The sequence below is a fragment of the Oncorhynchus mykiss genome, chromosome 17 (assembly GCF_057628025.1).
Source record: "Oncorhynchus mykiss isolate SJ-2025 chromosome 17, ASM5762802v1, whole genome shotgun sequence".
Lineage (NCBI taxonomy): Eukaryota > Metazoa > Chordata > Actinopteri > Salmoniformes > Salmonidae > Oncorhynchus > Oncorhynchus mykiss.
The window spans coordinates 625,217-643,370 of NC_143038.1; the positions used below are offsets into that span (position 1 = coordinate 625,217).

At 49.0% G+C, this 18,154-nt stretch overlaps 1 protein-coding gene across 1 annotated transcript in view; it reads right to left on the reverse strand.

Annotated features, from left to right (window-relative positions):
- The window catches only part of LOC149975662 (zinc finger protein GLIS2-like), a 47,695-nt gene extending 30,088 nt beyond the window's left edge, over window positions 1-17,607 (reverse strand). The window contains exons 1-2 of the mRNA XM_090204340.1: window positions 16,985-17,607; window positions 16,729-16,881 (exon numbers count right to left, since the gene is read on the reverse strand). The gene's annotated coding sequence lies outside the window, so the exon portion shown is untranslated. The remainder of the gene's footprint in view (window positions 1-16,728; window positions 16,882-16,984) is intronic.
- Window positions 17,608-18,154: the final 547 nt, after the last annotated feature.

Below are 18,154 nucleotides of genomic sequence, written 5' to 3' on the forward strand. Positions count from 1 at the left end.
TGGAGGAGGGAGATGAGGGGGGGTGGAGGTGAGAAGGGAAAAGACAGGTGTGTGTATCTGCATGCAATGTTGTGAGCTGATCTATAGGGAGAGAACACACACTAGTGGGGAATTGAGGGAGCAGTTTTTAGGAGGGTGGAGAGTTTAGGGAGGGGGTGGGGGTGTGGAAACAGGTGTGTGTGTGTGTTTGGGGGTGACATATAGGGAGAGTGAACAACTACTGGGGGATTGAGGGGGTAGTTTGGGGAGTGGAGGGTTTAGGGGGTAGTTTGGGGAGTGGAGGGTTTAGGGTTGGAATGGAAAAGGTGAAGGGGCGAGAACTTTGCGAGGGGGGTGGAAGAGAAGGGGGGGGTGGAAGAGAGAGGGGTGGAAGAGAAGGGGGGGTAGAAGAGAAGGGGGGGTAGAAGAGAAGGGGGGGGTAGAAGAGAAGGGGGGTGGAAGAGAAGGGGGGGTAGAAGAGAAGGGGGGGTAGAAGAGAAGGGGGGGTGGAAGAGAAGGGGGGGTAGAAGAGAAGGGGGGGTAGAAGAGAAGGGGGGTGGAAGAGAAGGGGGGTGGAAGAGAAGGGGGGGTGGGAGAGAAGGGGGGTAGAAGAGAAGGGGGGATAGAAGAGAAGGGGGGTAGAAGAGAAGGGGGTGGAAGAGAAGGGGGGGATAGAAGAGAAGGGGGGGTGGAAGAGAAGGGGGGGTGGAAGAGAAGGGGGGGTGGAAGAGGGGGGTAGAAGAGAAGGGGGGTAGAAGAGAAGGGGGGGGGTTAGAGAAGGGGGGGTAGAAGAGAAGGGGGGGGGGTGGTAAACTAAAAGTTATCGAAGCCATTACACATTTCAGACAGCCCAGCTGGGACTGGGACTGGGAATGGGGGCTGGGACTGGGACTGGGACTGGGACTGGGACTGGGTTGGAATGAACTGGACTGATGGTGGAGTGGGGTGATGGGTGGGAAGGGAGAGGAGAGGAGAAGAGAAGAGAGGAGAGGAGAGGAGAGGAGAGGAGAGGAGAGGAGAGGAGAATGAGAATGGGTGGGAAGGGAGAGGAGAAGAGAGGAGAGGAGAGGAGAGGAGAGGAGAGGAGAGGAGAGGAGAGGAGAGGAGAGGAGAGGAGAGGAGAGGAGAGGAGAGGAGAGGGAGAATGGGTGGGAAGGGAAGGAGTGGAGAGGAGAATGGGTGGGAAGGGAGAGGAGGAGGAGAGGAGAAGGGAGAATGGATGGGAAGGGAAAGGAGTGGAGAGGGAGAATGGGTGGGAAGGGAAAGGAGTGGAGAGGAGAGGAGAATGGGTGGGAAGGGAAGGGAAAGGAGTGGAGAGGGAGAATGGGTGGGAAGGGGAAAGGAGTGGAGAGGGAGAATGGGTGGGAAGGGAAAGGAGTGGAGAGGAGAGGGAGAATGGATGGGAATGGAAAGGAGAGGAGAGGGAGAATGGGGTGGGAAGGAAAGGAGTGGAGAGGGAGAATGGGTGGGAAGGGAAAGGGAGAGAAGAGGGAGAATGGGTGGGAAGGGAGGAGGAGAGGAGAGGAGAAGGAGAATGGTTGGGGAAGGGAAGGGAAAGGAGAGGAGAGGGAGAATGGGTGGGAAGGGAAAGGAGAGGAGAGGGAGAATGGGTGGGAAGGGAAAGGGAGAGAGAGGGAGAATGGGTGGGAAGGGAGAGGAGAGGAGAGGGAGAATGGGTGGGAAGGGAAAGAGAACAGAGGATATTGGAGAAGAGGAGAGAAATAGAGACAAAACTGTGTACAGTTCAACAGTGTTGGTAGGGGAAGAATGGGTGGGAAGGGAAAGTGAAGGGAGGACATTTTGGAGAGGGAGAGGGGAATGAGTGGGAAGGGAAAGGAGAGGAGAGGAGAGGGAGAATGGGTGAAAGGGAAAGGAGAGGAGAGGGAGAATGGGTGGGAAGGGAAAGGAGAGGAGAGGAGAGGGAGAATGGGTGGGAAGGGAAAGGAGAGGAGAGAGAGGGAGAATGGGTGGGAAGGGAAAGGAGAGGAGAGGAGAATGGGTGGGAAGGGAGAGGAGAGGAGAGGGAGAATGGGTGGGAAGGGAGAGGAGAGGAGAGGGAGAATGGGTGGGAAGGGAGAGGAGAGGAGAGGGAGAATGGGTGGGAAGGGAAAGGAGAGGAGAGGGAGAATGGGTGGGAAGGGAAGGAGAGGAGAGGGAGAATGGGTGGGAAGGGAAAGGAGAGGAGAGGGAGAATGGGTGGGAAGGGAGAGGAGAGGAGAGGGAGAATGGGTGGGAAGGGAGAGGAGGAGGAGAGGGAGAATGGGTGGGAAGGGAGAGGAGAGGAGAGGGAGAATGGGTGGGAAGGGAAAGAGAACAGAGGATATTGGAGAAGAGGAGGAGAAATAGAGCAAAACTGTGTACAGTTCAACAGTGTTGGTAGGAGAGAATGGGTGGGAAGGGAGAGGAGAGGAGAGGAGAGGGAGAATGGGTGGGAAGGGAAAGAGAACAGAGGATATTGGAGAAGAGGAGGAGAAATAGAGCAAAACTGTACAGTTCAACAGTGTTGGTAGGGGAGAATGGGCGGGAAGGGAAAGTGAAGGGAGGACATTTTGGAGAGGGAGAGGGAGAGGGGAATGGGTGGGAAGGGAGAGGAGAGGAGAGGGAGAATGGGTGGGAAGGGAGAGGAGAGGAGAGGAGAGGGAGAATGGGTGGGAAGGGAAAGAGAACAGAGGATATTGGAGAAGAGGAGGAGAAATAGAGCAAAACTGTACAGTTCAACAGTGTTGGTAGGGGAGAATGGGTGGGAAGGGAAAGTGAAGGGAGGACATTTTGGAGAGGGAGAGGGAGAATATTGGAAAAAGAGAAGAGAAGGAGAGCACACTGTTCCAAAACATCCTAATACCTCCAGTGAGACACAAGCACACACACACACACACACACACACACACACACACACACACACACACACAACACACACACACACACACACACACACACACACACACACACACACACACACACACACACACACACACACACACAAACATACTAATGCGTAATAGGAGACAGGAAGAGGGCAAAACGCTAAACAGCCACAACCAACAGCAATTAAGACTGTGAGGTGACGCAATGTGAAAAAACAGCCACAATCTAGTGTGTCTGTGTGTGCGTACGTGTGTGACGTGTGTGTGTGTGTGTGTGTGTGTGTCTGCAACCCACTGGGTTGGTTCTCAAAATACACACTATTGTTTCACTCTCTCCCATCTAGTAGTATCCACCACTCTCCTTTCCTTCTCTCCCTCTGTTTCCTACACTCCATCCTGTCGCTCCCTCTGTTTTCTACACTCCATCCTTTCGCTCCCTCTGTTTTCTACACTCCACCCTGTCGCTCCCTGTTTTCTACACTCCATCCTTTCGCTCCCTCTGTTTTCTACACTCCACCCTGTCGCTCCCTCTGTTTTCTACACTCCATCCTTTTGCTCCCTCTGTTTTCTGCATCTGGGGATGTGACTTCTAGCCCTCTCATCTGGGGGCACCCCCCTCCTCCCTCCCACCACTTGGCAGCCAGACAAGGTCAACACAGAGAAACCTCTTTACCCCTCTATCCCTCGCTCTCTCCTTTCACTATATCCCTCTTTCTTTCCCTCTCTCCCTCCACTCAGATGAGAAAAGTCTGATCCTTTCATCTTGCCGTTCTTTGCTGAGAAAGAGAAAGAAAGAGAGAAAACATTTTGAAGAGTTAAAGAGAACGAGAGAATGAGACAGTAAGTCCAAGAGAGAGAGAGAGGACGAGGGACTGAGTGAGTGGGAGAGAGTGCTTTGAACCCTCAGGAATTAATTTCCCTAGACAGAGCCAGACCAGACCCACAACAGACTGTATCTGAGAAACCTCTTGTCCCTTTCTCTCCCTCTTTCTCCCCTCTCTCTGTCTTTCTGTTTACCCCTCTCTCCCCCCTTCCCTCTGTTTCTCTGTCTTTCTGTTTACCCCTCTCTCCCCCCTTCCCTCTATTTCTCTGTCTTTCCCTTCCCTCTATCATCCAGACCTCAAACACACAAACACATGCGCCTCACATTCCTCGGTGCAGAGCTGCAGATTCACCCAATTTGTTTCCACTGCTGCACTAGTGTGTGTGTATGTGTGTGTGTGTGTGTGTGTGTGTGTGTGTGTGTGTGTGTGTGTGTGTGTGTGTGTGTGTGTGTGTGTGTGTGTGTGTGTGTGTGTGTGTGTGTGTGTGTGTGTGTGTGTGTGTGTGTGTGCGTGTGTCTGTGTGAGTAGGGGTGTGAGCCAAGACAGAAAATAATAACCAGGCCCAGCTGTACAGTAGAGCCAGCTCTCTGCCCCACTCACCCCCCCCTCTCTCTCCCTCTCTCTCTCTCTCTTTCTCTCTCTCTCTGTCTCCCCCCCACTCACTCACTCACTCACTTACTCTCTCTCTCTCTGCTGTAACTCCTGAACAGTGTAGGAAGAGAGGGAAAGAAATAGAAAAGATAAATAAAGAGAAAAGAGAGGTGACAAGAGAAGAGAGAACAGGTCGGGTAGAGATTGTGAGGAGAGGGAGGAGCAGAAAAGAGAGGTGACAAGAGAAGAGAGAACAGGTCAGGTAGAGATTGTGAGGAGAGGGAGGAGCAGAAAAGAGAGGTGACAAGAGAAGAGAGAACAGGTCGGGTAGAGATTGTGAGGAGAGGGAGGAGCAGAAAAGAGAGGTGACAAGAGAAGAGAGAACAGGTCAGGTAGAGATCTCCCTCTCTTTCCTTCACTCCCTCTCCCTCTCTTTCCTTCACTCCCTCTCCCTCTCTTTCTTTCACTCCCTCTCCCTCTCTTTCCTTCACTCCCTCTCCCTCTCTTTCCTTCACTCCCTCTCCCTCTCTATCTTTCACTCCCGCTCCCTCTCTTTCCTTCACTCCCTCTCCCTCTCTTTCCTTCACTCCCTCTCCCTCTCTTTCTTTCACTCCCTCTCCCTCTCTTTCCTTCACTCCCTCTCCCTCTCTTTCCTTCACTCCCTCTCCCTCTCTTTCCTTCACTCCCTCTCCCTCTCTTTCCTTCACTCCCTCTCCCTCTCTTTCTTTCACTCCCTCTCCCTCTCTTTCCTTCACTCCCTCTCCCTCTCTCTTTCACTCCCTCTCCCTCTCTTTCCTTCACTCCCTCTCCCTCTCTTTCCTTCACTTCCTCTCCCTCTCTTTCCTTCACTCCCTCTCCCTCTCTTTCCTTCACTCCCTCTCCCTCTCTATATTTCACTCCCTCTCCCTCTTTCTTTCACTCCCTCTCCCTCTCTTTCCTTCACTCCCTCTCCCTCTCTATATTTCACTCCCTCTCCCTCTCCCTCTCTTTCTTTCACTCCCTCTCCCTCTCTTTCCTTCACTCCCTCTCCCTCTCTTTCTTTCACTCCCTAGTTTTTGGGGTCTGTAAATAGTTTTGAGGGTCTCTACTCTCTAGGCTCCACGACAGCCTCACTCCTCAAAGGCCAAGGAAGAAAAACCAGGAAACAAGAGTAGGGTTGTTATGGTGGTCATACTACTACCATACACCACAGTCATGAGTCATGACCGCAGTAAAATGCCATGTGACCATTGAGTCATGCTAATCTCTTATGCACTCTGGATATGCGTTGGTAGTACCCAACTCGCTAACTACCATCAGGTCCTAACGCTCTGGTACTCAGGGCTCTGTTGTCCCTCTAACCACCATCAGGGGCTAACGGCCTGGTACTCAGGGCTCTGTTGTCCCTCTAACAGCCATCAGGTCCTAACGGCCTGGTACTCAGGGCTCTGTTGTCCCTCTAACCACCATCAGGTCCTAACGGCCTGGTACTCAGGGCTCTGTTGTCCCTCTAACAGCCATCAGGTCCTAACGGCCTGGTACTCAGGGCTCTGTTGTCCCTCTAACAGCCATCAGGTCCTAACGGCCTGGTACTCAGGGCTCTGTTGTCCCTCTAACCGCCATCAGGTCCTAACGGCCTGGTACTCAGGGCTCTGTTGTCCCTCTAACCACCATCAGGTCCTAACGGCCTGGTACTCAGGGCTCTGTTGTCCCTCTAACCGCCATCAGGTCCTAACGGCCTGGTACTCAGGGCTCTGTTGTCCCTCTAACTGCTCTGATGTCAATGCAAATGAGATGGAAAATCACATCAAACACTCATCATCAAAACAGTATTGTGTTTTTAAAAGTCCAAAAGCCTAAGATGTTGTTTCAAAGCCAAATACAATGAAATGGACAGCACTTTCTAAGGGGATGATTAGTACAAAACAACCATAAGCATATTAGAGCTGATGAATACACACATATTAGAGCTGATGAATACACACATATTAGAGCTGATGAATACACACATATTAGAGCTGATGAATACACACATATTAGAGCTGATGAATACACACATATTAGAGCTGATGAATACACACATATTAGAGCTGATGAATACACACATATTAGAGCTGATGAATACACACATATTAGAGCTGATGAATACACACATATTAGAGCTGATGAATACACACATATTAGAGCTGATGTATACACACATATTAGAGCTGATGTATACACACATATTAGAGCTGATGAATACACACATATTAGAGCTTATGTATACACACATATGAGTCCCAGCCTGAAAGAATAAAACTGATTTTACTGGTTTTAGAGCCCATGGCATACAAAGCTGGGTTGGAGAGCCCATGGCATACAGAGCTGGGTTGGAGAGCCCATGGCATACAGAGCTGGGTTGGAGAGCCCATGACATACAGAGCTGGGTTGGAGAGCCCATGACATACAGAGCTGGGTTGGAGAGCCCATGGCATACAGAGCTGGGTTGGAGAGCCCATGGTATACAGAGCTGGGTTGGAGAGCCCGTGACATACAGAGCTGGGTTGGAGAGCCCATGGCATACAGAGCTGGGTTGGAGAGCCCATGACATACAGAGCTGGGTTGGAGCTGGGTTGGAGAGCCCATGGCATACAGAGCTGGGTTGGAGCTGGGTTGGAGAGCCCATGACATACAGAGCTGGGTTGGAGCTGGGTTGGAGAGCCCATGACATACAGAGCTGGGTTGGAGAGCCCATGACATACAGAGCTGGGTTGGAGCTGGGTTGGAGAGCCCATGACATACAGAGCTGGGTTGGAGAGCCCATGGCATACAGAGCTGGGTTGGAGCTGGGTTGGAGAGCCCATGACATACAGAGCTGGGTTGGAGAGCCCATGGCATACAGAGCTGGGTTGGAGAGCCCATGGCATACAGAGCTGGGTTGGAGCTGGGTTGGAGCTGGGTTGGAGAGCCCATGGTATACAGAGCTGGGTTGGAGAGCCCATGGCATACAAAGCTGGGTTGGAGAGCCCATGGCATACAGAGCTGGGTTGGAGAGCCCATGGCATACAGAGCTTGGTTGGAGAGCCCATGGCATACAGAGCTGGGTTGGAGAGCCCATGGCATTCAGAGCTGGGTTGGAGCTGGGTTGGAGAGCCCAAGGCATACAGAGCTGGGTTGGAGAGCCCATGGCATACAGAGCTTGGTTGGAGAGCCCATGGCATACAGAGCTGGGTTGGAGAGCCCATGGCATACAGAGCTGGGTTGGAGCTGGGTTGGAGCTGGGTTGGAGAGCCCATGGTATACAGAGCTGGGTTGGAGAGCCCATGGCATACAAAGCTGGGTTGGAGAGCCCATGGCATACAGAGCTGGGTTGGAGAGCCCATGGCATACAGAGCTTGGTTGGAGAGCCCATGGCATACAGAGCTGGGTTGGAGAGCCCATGGCATACAGAGCTGGGTTGGAGCTGGGTTGGAGAGCCCAAGGCATACAGAGCTGGGTTGGAGAGCCCATGGCATACAGAGCTGGGTTGGAGAGCCCATGGCATACAGAGCTGGGTTGGAGAGCCCATGGCATACAGAGCTTGGTTGGAGAGCCCATGGCATACAGAGCTGGGTTGGAGAGCCCATGGCATACAGAGCTGTGTTGGAGAGCCCATGGCATACAGAGCTGGGTTGGAGAGCCCATGGCATACAGAGCTGGGTTGGAAAGCCCATGGCATACAGAGCTGGGTTGGAGAGCCCATGGCATACTGAGCTGGGTTGGAGAGCCCATGGCATACAGAGCTGGGTTGGAGAGCCCATGGCATACAGAGCTTGGTTGGAGAGCCCATGGCATACAGAGCTGGGTTGGAGAGCCCATGACATACAGAGCTGGGTTGGAGAGCCCATGTCATACAGAGCTGGGTTGGAGAGCCCATGGCATACAGAGCTGGGTTGGAGAGCCCATGGCATACAGAGCTGGGTTGGAGAGCCCATGGCATACAGAGCTGGGTTGGAGAGCCCATGGCATACAGAGCTGGGTTGGAGAGCCCATGGCATACAGAGCTGGGTTGGAGAGCCCATGGCATACAGAGCTGGGTTGGAGAGCCCATGGCATACAGAGCTGGGTTGGAGAGCCCATGGCATACAGAGCTGGGTTGGAGAGCCCATGGCATACAGAGCTGGTGTGGAATATCACCTGCCGCACAGCGAGAGGATGCCTGTTCCTCAAACAGTGGTTGGTGTGTGGAGTGAAATAACAGGAGTAGCCGACCCAGCATGATTGAAAAGGGAACTGGTGGGAAAGCAGCCTCCATTCGCTGTTCCAGTGCATGCGGATGATCAGAAGCTTCTAAAGCCATGACATAATTTTCTGGAATTTTCCAAGCTGTTTAAAGACACAGTTAACTTAGTGTATGTAAACTTCTGACCCACTGGAATTGTAATACAGTGAAATAATCTGTCTGTAAACAATTGTTGGAAAAATGACTTGTGTTATGCACAAAGTAAATGTCCTAACCGACTTGACAAAACTATAGTTTGTTAAAACAAGAAATTTGTGGAGTGGTTGAAAAACACGTTTTAATGACTCCAACCTACGTGTATGTAAACTTCTGACTTCAACTGTATTTACAGGGGAGTCAATGTGCGGGGACACCAGTTAGTTGAGGGAATATGTACACGTAGGTAGAGTTAACTAACCTATAGTTAGTTGAGGTAACATGTACACGTAGGTAGAGTTAACTAACCTATAGTTAGTTGAGGTAACATGTACACGTAGGTAGAGTTAACTAACCTACAGTTAGTTGAGGTAATATGTACACGTAGGTAGAGTTAACTAACCTACAGTTAGTTGAGGTAACATGTACACGTAGGTAGAGTTAACTAACCTACAGTTAGTTGAGGTAATATGTACACGTAGGTAGAGTTAACTAACCTACAGTTAGTTGAGGTAACATGTACACGTAGGTAGAGTTAACTAACCTACAGTTAGTTGAGGTAATATGTACACGTAGGTAGAGTTAACTAACCTATAGTTAGTTGAGGTAACATGTACACGTAGGTAGAGTTAACTAACCTACAGTTAGTTTAGGTAATATGTACACGTAGGTAGAGTTAACTAACCTATAGTTAGTTGAGGTAACATGTACACGTAGGTAGAGTTAACTAACCTATAGTTAGTTGAGGTAACATGTACACGTAGGTAGAGTTAACTAACCTATAGTTAGTTGAGGTAATATGTACACGTAGGTAGAGTTAACTAACCTATAGTTAGTTGAGGTAAAATATGTACACGTAGGTAGAGTTAACTAACCTATAGTTAGTTGAGGTAACATGTACACGTAGGTAGAGTTAACTAACCTACAGTTAGTTGAGGTAATATGTACACGTAGGTAGAGTTAACTAACCTACAGTTAGTTGAGGTAACATGTACACGTAGGTAGAGTTAACTAACCTATAGTTAGTTGAGGTAACATGTACACGTAGGTAGAGTTAACTAACCTACAGTTAGTTGAGGTAATATGTACACGTAGGTAGAGTTAACTAACCTACAGTTAGTTGAGGTAATATGTACACGTATGTAGAGTTAACTAACCTATAGTTAGTTGAGGTAATATGTACACGTAGGTAGAGTTAACTAACCTATAGTTAGTTGAGGTAATATGTACACGTAGGTAGAGTTAACTAACCTACAGTTAGTTGAGGTAACATGTACACGTAGGTAGAGTTAACTAACCTATAGTTAGTTGAGGTAATATGTACACGTAGGTAGAGTTAACTAACCTATAGTTAGTTGAGGTAATATGTACACGTAGGTAGAGTTAACTAACCTATAGTTAGTTGAGGTAATATGTACACGTAGGTAGAGTTAACTAACCTATAGTTAGTTGAGGTAATATGTACACGTAGGTAGAGTTAACTAACCTATAGTTGCATCATGCAGCCTCCATATGTTTTCATTCCTAAGACATTCTAACGTTTGTATCATTCACAACTAAAGGTGCCAAATAACTCTAAATGTAGCATTTAGGACCTGTTTCGAATGATCACTTTTACGCTCAACATAGTCACTTTATATGCCCCTCTCTTTCCAGAATGGGAAAAATATCCTTTCTATTCATTCAGCTAAGTTCAATTATATTCTTCTTACTATAAAATCATACAATATAAAATAATAGCATGGGACTTATAATCATATCTTGTTGGCTAAATGAACAAGTCTACAGCCTATGTCATGGCACATAGCCTGGTCATTTCATGTTTCTTTAGACCTGCCTAAAATAAATCATGGATTTATTGTGATGGTGTCTATTAAATAGATTTATTAGACTTTTTGTAAATGTAGATGTCTCAGCGGTTTGTATGTGTGGAGGCCTGGAGATGCTAGACGTGTTGATGTTAATTAACGGTCAATTAACATGAGACCGTCAGTCTTTTACATGACAATAACCGGCTGACAAAAAGTCATGATTGCCACAGCCCAGCAAGATCAAGGGAGGGAGAGAAAGTATGAGGGAGAGAGAAAGGACAAGGGAGAGAGAAAGGACGAGAGAGAATACATGTGGGGAGAGAAAGAAGTGGAGAGGTGGGTGAGGAGAGAGGAGGGAGGAAAGAGGGAGGAGATGCGGAATTCCGTCTGTGTTTGTTTTGGAAGTGAACACACAGACGCACTGCTCTGTGGAGGATAAAGGAAAGAGGGATGTTTTATTTTCTTTTTAGAAAAGTGGGATGGAGAGAGGGATGTGTGGGTTGGGGGTTGGGGTTCAGGGGTCAGGGTGGCCAGGGGCCCTCATAGATGTATGGAGTCACACAGGTGGTGTTATGCATACTGGGGGAAACCGTGTGTGTGTGTCGATGTTCCTGTGTGTGTGTGTGTGTGTGTGTGTGTGTGTGTGTGTGTGTGTGTGTGTGTGTGCGTGTGCGTGTGCGTGTGCGTGTGTGTGTGTGCATGTGTTTGTGCTTCAGCTGCTTCTGAGTATACATGTGTTTGTTCGTTCATGCATGAGTGTTTGTTAATATGTGTGTCTTGAATCTATGCATACATATGTGTGTATACAGTATATCTACAGCATGTGTGTGTCTGCAGTAGGCTGTGTGTGCGTGATTCCCCGGCCCATCCAGACCTGAAGAGAGAGAGAGAGAGAGAGAGAGAGAGAGAGAGAGAGAGAGAGAGAGAGAGAGAGAGAGAGAGAGGTGAATAAGACATTCCTGGGGGGAGCAGAGAGAGGCAGTCGTTAGTGGTTAGAGTCTAACAGGAGAAAAATGCCTGGTCTGAGCCCAGCCAGACTAGAGCCAGAGTACACACACACAGCCAGACTAGAGCCAGAGTACATACACACAGCCAGACTAGAGCCAGAGTACACACACACACAGCCAGACTAGAGCCAAAGTACACACACACAGCCAGACTAGAGCCAGAGTACACACACAGCCAGACTAGAGCCAGAGTACATACACACAGCCAGACTAGAGCCAGAGTACACACTCACAGCCAGACTAGAGCTAGAGTACACACACACACACAGCCAGACTAGAGCTAGAGTTAGAGGGAGGCCAGCTTTCCCCACTCTAACTGTGTGTGTGCGTGTGTGTGTGTGTGTGTGTGTGTGTGTGTGTGTGTGTGTGTGTGTGTGTGTGTGCATGTATGTGCTGCTATGGGGAGTAGAGTAGTGGGGAAGGTTTTCATAACTAGCTAGAGTTAAACCCGTTGAACTCTCATGTACAAACAGGGGCAGTCAAAGACCACACAGGGCTTACCCAGCACGGCACAGCTCCAAGGGGTCCTTTTGCTATATCACACACACGGTTCCCCCCAGGACTTTGCTATATCACACACTGTTCCCCCCAGGACTTTGCTACATCACACACTGTTCCCCCCAGGACTTTGCTATATCACACACTGTTCCCCCCAGGACTTTGCTATATCACACACTGTTCCCCCCAGGACTTTGCTATATCACACACACGGTTCCCTCCAGGACTTTGCTATATCACACACTGTTCCCCCCAGGACTTTGCTACATCACACACAGTTCCCCCCAGGACTTTGCTATATCACACACACGGTTCCCCCCAGGACTTTGCTACATCACACACACAGTTCCCCCCAGGACTTTGCTATAGCTTGTATAGGAGTATATATAGTTGGCAAGGGGTTGCTACGTACGTACACATGTTCATGTGCTCTAACACGTACCCTCAAACACATTGTTGTTTCTAAGCTGTAGACTTGGGCGGTATACTGTATATCCTGTATATCCTGTATATCCTGTACATACTGTATCTCCTGTATCCCGGGGTAGTTTGACATGTTTAATACCGGGCCCCTAAAGTTTGGGGCTGCGTGCTACGCCACTGCTTACAAATATAAGTTAATTATCTAAGATGTGCTAAATACATGATATCCAGCTCAGGCTCCAGCTATTCATTGGGTTTGCTAACTTGCTAGCTAAGTGTCTAGCTTACAAGACCAAGCTTCTTGGTTACAGCAGAGACAACTAATCCCCTCGTGGATCAGTACTATTTGTATTTTTTTACATTTGGAAAGAAATAACACCCTTTGTGTGCACTGCCGGTAATACCTTATACCCCAGTAAGGTACAGGAAAGGTATGAAGGTATGAAAATCTGTATACCGCTTGACTCTAAAAAGAACAGTCATGAGTGTACTCATGGGACTTTCACACTTCACACAATATGAGGTCCAGTAATCAGTCTGGTGAGGTCCAGTAGAGTCAGTCTGGTGAGGTCCAGTAGAGTCAGTCTGGTGAGGTACAGTAGAGTCAGTCTGGTGAGGTACAGTAGAGTCAGTCTGGTGAGGTCCAGTAGAGTCAGTCTGGTGAGGTCCAGTAGAGTCAGTCTGGTGAGGTCCAGTAGAGTCAGTCTGGTGAGATCCAGTAGTCAGTCTGGTGAGGTCCAGTAGAGTCAGTCTGGTGAGGTCCAGTAGAGTCAGTCTGGTGAGGTCCAGTAGAGTCAGTCTGGTGAGGTACAGTAGAGTCAGTCTGGTGAGGTCCAGTAGTCAGTCTGTTGAGGTCCAGTAGTCAGTCTGGTGAGGTCCAGTGGAGTCAGTCTGGTGAGATCCAATAGAGTCAGTCTGGTGAGGTCCAGTAGAGTCAGTCTGGTGAGGTCCAGTTAGTCAGTCTGGTGAGGTCCAGTAGAGTCAGTCTGGTGAGGTCCAGTAGAGTCAGTCTGGTGAGGTCCAGTAGAGTCAGTCTGGTGAGGTCCAGTAGAGTCAGTCTGGTGAGGTCCAGTAGTCAGTCTGGTGAGGTCTAGTAGAGTCAGTCTGGTGAGGTCCAGTAGAGTCAGTCTGGTGAGGTCCAGTAGAGTCAGTCTGGTGAGGTCCAGTAGAGTCAGTCCGGTGAGGTCCAGTAATCAGTCTGGTGAGGTCCAGTAGTCAGTCTGGTGAGGTCCAGTAGAGTCAGTCTGGTGAGGTCCAGTAGAGTCAGTCTGGTGAGGTCCAGTAGAGTCAGTCTGGTGAGGTCCAGTAATCAGTCTGGTGAGGTCCAGTAGAGTCAGTCTGGTGAGGTCCAGTAGTCAGTCTGGTGAGGTCCAGTAGAGTCAGTCTGGTGAGGTACAGTAGAGTCAGTCTGGTGAGGTCCAGTAGTCAGTCTGTTGAGGTCCAGTAGTCAGTCTGGTGAGATCCAGTGGAGTCAGTCTGGTGAGGTCCAATAGAGTCAGTATGGTGAGGTCCAGTAGAGTCAGTCTGGTGAGGTCCAGTTAGTCAGTCTGGTGAGGTCCAGTAGAGTCAGTCTGGTGAGGTCCAGTAGAGTCAGTCTGGTGAGGTCCAGTAGAGTCAGTCTGGTGAGGTCCAGTAGAGTCAGTCTGGTGAGGTCCAGTAGAGTCAGTCTGGTGAGGTCCAGTAATCAGTCTGGTGAGGTCCAGTAGAGTCAGTCTGGTGAGGTCCAGTAGTCAGTCTGGTGAGGTCCAGTAGAGTCAGTCTGGTGAGGTACAGTAGAGTCAGTCTGGTGAGGTCCAGTAGTCAGTCTGTTGAGGTCCAGTAGTCAGTCTGGTGAGATCCAGTGGAGTCAGTCTGGTGAGGTCCAATAGAGTCAGTCTGGTGAGGTCCAGTAGAGTCAGTCTGGTGAGGTCCAGTTAGTCAGTCTGGTGAGGTCCAGTAGAGTCAGTCTGGTGAGGTCCAGTAGAGTCAGTCTGGTGAGGTCCAGTAGAGTCAGTCTGGTGAGGTCCAGTAGAGTCAGTCTGGTGAGGTCCAGTAGAGTCAGTCTGGTGAGGTCCAGTAGAGTCAGTCTGGTGAGGTCCAGTAGAGTCAGTCTGGTGAGGTCCAGCAATCAGTCTGGTGAGGTCCAGTAGTCAGTCTGGTGAGGTCCAGTAGAGTCAGTCTGGTGAGGTCCAGTAGAGTCAGTCTGGTGAGGTACAGTAGAGTCAGTCTGGTGAGGTACAGTAGAGTCAGTCTGGTGAGGTCCAGTAGTCAGTCTGGTGAGGTCCAGTAGAGTCAGTCTGGTGAGGTCCAGTAGAGTCAGTCTGGTGAGGTCCAGTAGAGTCAGTCTAGTGAGGTCCAGTAGAGTCAGTCTGGTGAGGTCCAGTAGTCAGTCTGGTGAGGTCCAGTAGTCAGTCTGGTGAGGTCCCGTAGAGTCAGTCTGGTGAGGTCCAGTAGAGTCAGTCTGGTGAGGTCCAGTAGAGTCAGTCTGGTGAGGTCCAGCAATCAGTCTGGTGAGGTCCAGTAGTCAGTCTGGTGAGGTCCAGTAGAGTCAGTCTGGTGAGGTCCAGTAGAGTCAGTCTGGTGAGGTCCAGTAGAGTCAGTCTGGTGAGGTCCAGTAGAGTCAGTCTGGTGAGGTCCAGTAGTCAGTCTGGTGAGGTCCAGTAGAGTCAGTCTGGTGAGGTCCAGTAGAGTCAGTCTGGTGAGGTCCAGTAGAGTCAGTCTGGTGAGGTCCAGTAGAGTCAGTCTGGTGAGGTCCAGTAGTCAGTCTGGTGAGGTCCAGTAGTCAGTCTGGTGAGGTCCCGTAGAGTCAGTCTGGTGAGGTCCAGTAGAGTCAGTCTGGTGAGGTCCAGTAGAGTCAGTCTGGTGAGGTCCAGTAATCAGTCTGGTGAGGTCCAGTCCAGAGAGCTTTCTCCTTTCTGTGATCGCTGCTGGATTGTATTATGATATTATTTTCCCACTGTCTCTTTCTCTGTGTGTGTGCGGTGGTGGTGGTGGGGGGTGGGTCTGTTTCTCTGTGTGTGTGCGGTGGTGGTGGTGGGGGGTGGGTCTGTTTCTCTGTGTGTGTGCGGTGGTGGTGGTGGTGGGGTGGGTCTGTTACAGGACTGTTACAGTCCCGTTGCATCATAGCTTCTTAAGGGCCGCTTTGTCTCCGAGAGGCCTGGAACTAGGCCCTCTCTTTTCCTGCTGTGGTGATGTTGGGTGTATCTGCATATTGTATCTAGCTCCCCTCAGACTCCTTTTGCACTGTGTGTGTGAGTGTGTGTGTGTGTGTGTGTGTGTGTGTGTGTGTGTGTGTGTGTGTGTGTGTGTGTGTGTGTGTGTGTGTGTGTGTGTGTGTGTGTGTGTGTGGTCAAACTAAGGACCAGTCATCTTTATTATTGGCCCACAGTAGACCAGATGTAAGATTCCTGAAACCTCTGTGTGGGCATAACACACACTTCTCAGTACGTTGACAAGGACTCCCACTGGACACAGACGTCCATTCAACGTCTAGTCCACATTGGTTCAACGTAATTTCATTGAAATGACATGGAAACAACTTTGATTCAAGTAGTGGGTGCCCAGTAGGCTGGTGGTCCAATCAAACACGTTCCCAGTGTTTCACTCTGACCTTTAGGGCTAATCTCATTATCTCCTTCTGGTTAGTGTTAAAAAAGTAAACTCTCTGTACACTTTAACTGGATTTAGGCTACAAACTCTATCACTCCAAATGTCTCATATAGGCCTACCACTAAACTCACTGCAATCTAATCAAATGTTCTGGAACTAGGGCCTATACTATACTAGGCTTACTCAAAATGTCTCATTTGAGAGACATTTTGGAAAGGCCATTGTTGAAAATAAGGGCAGGTTAGGTCGTGAATGGTCGTGAACGGTCTATCACCTTTAACAGAACACTATTGCGCACTATTCCGGTTGGCTGGATATGATCTAGTCTGTGACAGACCGTTCAATCAAGTCACACATATGTAGCCTACATGTCATTTTTCTCGATAAAGCAGCCTGTGGTGAGATGTTAAAGGAACGAATATGGGATATTGGATATAATATCAAATGTGGCATTTAGGCTACACAGGCAAAATAATACGGTGTCCAGACATGTCAGACGGACAACATAACGGACCGTGACATCCAGTCTAGACAGACAACCGGTCACGAGCATCTTATGTCGGTGCCCTTTATCAGAGACAATTTCAACCAAATTTCCTACAGCAGTCGAATTTATCAAATCTACGTAGTCTATAAATATAGTAGTTTACATACATTACCACAGCGAAATTATTATAGGGGAATAAAGGACACGTATGCAAAGTAAGAATCTGTCATGGACTCCCATGGGAGAACATGGATGTCTGAGTGCATGTGTGTGTTTACCTTTTATAAAAGCCTTGTCTCCACTGGACGCGAACGTATAGTAAGTATCCTTGTCGGCTCTCCTCGTTGGATGTCTCCTCTACTGTCACTTCTCAGTATCTTCTTGATGTGCACACATCCGTTTCAAACGGTTGATAGGCTACAGAAGGGTGGCTATTCAAGAGACAAGTTTAGTAGGCGCTTGTCGAACCTTTGTCGATGGAATATAATGTATATATAACAGACTGTACGGAAAATAAAGACATAAAAAACCCACCCAAAGGAGTCCGTTCGTTCTACTGCTATATTTCTTTACAAATAGGCCTAGCTTGTCGCAAAAATAATCATCTGTTTTTCTGCAAGTATGGAAATCCAGGACGCACTGAAAAAAAAAACAAGTCCAGCAGAAAAATAACTTTGCTTTACAGAGTCTCGAAAACAAACCGAGCCTCGTTGTCAATAACCACAACACTGTTAGGAAATAATGTCAACACTGACATTCGTCAAATAGCCTATGTTAGGATAAAAGATAGCTTCAAGCTTGCGCTCTTGGAAAGAAGGTGCATCGCTTAGTTACGACGCTAGTCAACTGCCTTCTCGGTAGGCGGTCATCCCCCCTAGTTGTCTTTTTAGAAGAGGGCGGGGGGTGTCATCGGTCTATGTGGGTGCGCAGCTAACCATCGAGATGTAGAGGAGGTGGTGGTCGCTGGCAGATTTGGGTCCTGTCTGTTTTCTCTTTCCTTCCTCCCTTCCACTGTTCGCTTCCAGCGGTTGTCTCTCACGATTTCTACTCCAATCGTTTGCTTGCCTCAGCTGAGCCGTGCGTGGCTCTCTGTCTTTCTATTCTCTCTCTCTCGTTCTCTTTTTTTTCCGGCTACACCCCTCAGCAGGAGACGTGACGGTGTGGTTCCAGCCTCCCCGTGGTCGTCTGCTGTGTACGTAGACAGACCAAGACCCAGTCCAGCCCCTATTCCCCCAAGCAGCCACCACCACTCCTCTGTTCCGTAACAGACCCTAGCAGCCTACCTCTTCCAGCTCAGCGCATGCCTCCCTTGCCTTCTCGTTCCCGCCTATCACTTCCCGAACACGAAGGTTGTCCTCGGCTCATTTCCAACCTTTCCTTCAAGTCTCTCTCTTTCTCATGTTTCTCGCCCTCAATTCAATTCAAAGGGCTTTATTGACTTGGGAAACATATGTTTACATTGCCAATGCAAGTGGAATAGATAATAAACAAAAGTGAAATAAACTATCAGAAAACATTACACTCACAAAAGCCTCTCTCTGTCTGAAGAAATAAAACAATACTCGAGTGAACAAAAAACAAATGCATCTCTCTCACAGATATTCTCTATTTCTCCGTTTCACAGCTGACTTCTCCCTTTCTTCATCTCTCTGTCTCTCTGTCTCTCTCTCACACACACACACACACACACACACACACACACAC